This window comes from Nematolebias whitei, chromosome 2 (genome assembly GCF_014905685.2).
Source record: "Nematolebias whitei isolate Nwh7 chromosome 2, NemWhi1, whole genome shotgun sequence".
NCBI classification, from domain to species: Eukaryota; Metazoa; Chordata; class Actinopteri; order Cyprinodontiformes; family Rivulidae; genus Nematolebias; species Nematolebias whitei.
In genome coordinates this window covers 17,543,563-17,547,388 of record NC_056499.1, presented here as the reverse complement: position 1 = coordinate 17,547,388, position 3,826 = coordinate 17,543,563, and the positions used below count along the sequence as shown (strand labels likewise).

At 36.8% G+C, this 3,826-nt stretch overlaps 1 protein-coding gene across 1 annotated transcript in view; it reads left to right on the top strand.

Moving 5' to 3' along the window:
- LOC119425923 (CUB and sushi domain-containing protein 1) overlaps nt 1-3,826 on the top strand; it is a 432,525-nt gene that overhangs the window by 174,615 nt on the left and 254,084 nt on the right. The window lies entirely within an intron of this gene.

The window sequence follows — 3,826 nt, the reverse complement described above, 5'->3', positions numbered from 1 at the left end:
CCTCAGACTGAGGAAGTCTCTCGGATGAGAGACGAAACGTTTCTACATTTTTTTTGTTGTTTTGCTTTGTTTTGTTTTTTTGAATGTCCAGAGGACCAGATTTAACTTTTTTAGAAGCTTGTTTTTAATTCATGAACATACATGTATCCAGTGGGACTCGTTTAATGTTTTTTTTTCTTCTTGACTGACAAAAGTTAATCAGGAAGAAACATGTTTGAAGGTTAATTCTCATTTGGTTAGGACTTCACTGTCATTAGAGAAGGCTAAGGTCTGTGAAAGTCTCTCCAGTATGAGTTTGTTTAATAACTAACAGCAAAAAATAACCAATCGCAATTCATATGTAGAGTGGGTGGGACCAAAACACTGGGCTCTGAGCCTTCAGGAAGCCCTTGCAAGGCACTTATTATTATTATTAATTTTTTTTTTTGACCACGTGAAGATTTGTGTTGCATTCAGTCACAACCTGTAAATTCAAAAACTGACTATGACATTGTAGTTGCTCTAAGAAAATGAATATTCAATAACCCATTTAGGGTTTGCAGGAATAATTTCAATAATACAGTTGTGTTTTGGTTTCATTACATGAAGAAATTTTAAAGCAACAGTAAGTCATGTATGTTATTGTTAAATTTCTGTACAAATTATTGCAATCGCATGTTGTAATTGAATGGGTGGACTTTTTCAGGGTACATGTACGGTATATGTTCAGATGGGTTGTCCTTGTTAGTTTTCCTGTTTGTTGTACGGTTGGCATTTATATTAAGGTTATTAGTGACTGTACAAAATTAAACCATAAGTCATAGGTTTTATTTGATGTTTAAAATGAGGGAAAGCACTTCATGTCCACGAGTCACTAGATTGAAAAACTAACAGCACATTGAAGTAATAAGACCTTGATTCTGTAGGGTCTTTGACATTAACATTTAGCAGGATGTGGCAATATTGCATCCTTTACTGAAGGCCTAGCTCATTAAGTCATAATTCTTCACCAACCTACAGAAAACACATCATTATGTTAATTGGTTGTGCTCAATAAGGAAAGCAGTTGTCAAATTGTAAACTTTCAAGAGAGATATTTAAGATTAAAAGAGCACTAATGATGTTGTTGGGGTGGACAGGTAAAACTGCTGATGGATTAGCTGGAGTGCTGCTCTTTTTTTTTTTTTTTTTTAATCAAGTTTCATTGGGGAGGTGAGAAATGGTTGTGTTTTCACAGTAATTCAACACAGTGGTTGACTTTGGAAATTGGCACTCAGTTGTTCCAGACCACAAATAAGCTTTTCACATTTAGACCACTGTTTTAATTTTCATGGTTTACTTTGAGTCTCACACATTATGGAAAGCTAGGATGTGATTTTGGAAAGGAGGAGGTATACCCAAATATAAGGGTCAAAAGTTTTTATTTTTTATTTTATTTTTACCATTGTATGATGCCAAAAGAGACTTGATAGCAAAAAAAAAAAAAAAAGAGGTAACTTGGCCTTCATCTTAGAAGCTGAACGTAGTTGACTGAATTTTGTTCAGCTTTTGGAGCTGAGTGTGAAAACTAAGTTGGTGAAGCAGCAAGTGAGGAAGTAAATACATTTAACATTCATACTATAAACTATAGTAGATTCAAAACACAGATGCAGAGAATTCGCATTTCTTTAACATATCTATTTTTACATTGCATTTTCAACTTGTTTGTTTAAAAATGAATAGTTATTTTAAATATACATGTCTTACTTTTCCTTCTTCCTGGGGTGTACAGAAAAAAACATTATTTCAACATCTGTGGTAGTTTATTTTAATGTTTGTGTAATCCATCCATCCATGCATCCATCCATGCATCCATTCATGCATGCATGCATCCATCCAAGCATCCAAGCATCCACCCATCCATCCATGCACCCATCCATCCATCCATCCATCCATCCATCCATCCATCCATCCATCCATCCATCCATCCATCCACCCATCCATCCATGCATCCATCCATCCATCCATCCATCCATCCATCCATGCATGCATCCATCCATACATGCATACATACATCCATACATCATTGTTCATAAACTTTAAACAGAACCATACTTCAAAAAATCTGAACTATCTCTGTGACAGCATAACTGAAATATTTTTTAGGTATTATCTTTTGAATTCTTGAACGCACAAGCCATTTACCCCCACACATAACAATAGTTTATGACTCTGGCCTTGCAAAAAAAACAAAAAAAAACAATGAATATGTCAACAAAGAAATGAGTAAAGTGAAAGAAACAGGGAAAATAACGGGAAATGGAAACAAAAGAAATGGAGAATAATTGTGCGTTAAGTGCTGTCACCAGCCGAGTTGCACACATCAACCGTGCCATTCTCATGATACCATTTGTGTGTTTGCGTGTGTATGCACATGTGTCTGTGTCTTGCCTTAAGTGGCCCTCTGACAGGGTGAGCTGTTGATCGTTTCACCAGGCTCTGACAGATTACACACACTCAGCTAGTCAAACACAAAGCCTTAATGTGACAATATAACATTCAGAGACCACTGTCAACCAAGCCTCTGCAAGGCAGGGGAGCAAAAAAAAAATCACATACTATTGAAAAGGTATTAAATCCAACAATAAATTATAGGTCCCGACATCACAAAATATTCACGTTATTCGGGAAGATGGAGAGAAGCTCTACAACCAGGTTATCATTCATTGTATTTGTTTGACAAGTCACAAAAATAATCTGTAAAAGAATGAACAGATTAACAGACATGTACTCCCTAAATATGTAGTTTTTTTTGTTGTTTTGGTTTTTTTGCTAACACACATTGAAATGGCTATCACTGCATGTTTGTTTTGACTAATTACACATTATTCTGGTGGCACAGTGGTTCAGTTGGTAGAACTGATGCCTCTCAGTGAAATGGTCACCAAATCGAATCCAGGCTGGTGACCTTTCTGGGTGGAGTTTGCATGATCTCTGCGTGCATGTGTGGGTTTTCTCTGGGTACTCAGGTTTCCTCCCACTGTCCAAAAACCTGCACGCTAGTCTGATTGGTAACTCTAAATTGACCCTAGGTGTGAGTGAGTGTGAGAGTTTGTCTCGTTTGTCTTTACGTGTCCCTGTGATGGACTGGAGACCTGTCCAGGGTGTCCCCCGCCTCTCACACAGTGACTGCTGGATATGGGCACCAGTGACCGCCGCAACCTGAAAAGGAAGAAGTGGGTAAAGATAATGGATGGATTACACATTATTCTGTAAAAATACATTTATTTGGGCTTCAGCTTTTGTGCACCCTGGCAGAAAGCTAAGTACTTTCCTCCAGAGGGGGTATTAGGCACTGACTGACATTTTCAGTAAAGAATGTGGGCAGGTCATTTTAAAAATGACTGACAGCCGACAAGACCACTGTGATGGGTCCTTCCTGTTTACGGAGAACTTTTTCTGATTGGTTGTCCCAAAACCAATTTCCCATTTCATGTTCCTGTCCACTGGTTGGCAGGTTAAATCTGATGCTGTGGCTGTCACAGATACACATATCCACAAACACATGCATAGACACACACTACAACAAACACATGCATAGACACACACTACAACAGACCACACACATACAGTATGTGTACAAAGTGTGTATGCATGTGGAATAAGAACACATATTGTCTATATAATTAATTGTTTTAAACTTTTTGACAAATTCAAATTTCTTTCTATGTCACTTTAAAGGAATCAGCCTTTTTTGTATCATTTAAGGCAGTCTTGATTCCTGGAAATCGTGTAGCTTTTCTTTTAAACTTCTTCTTTTATATGTATATATATATATATATATATATATATATATATATATATATAT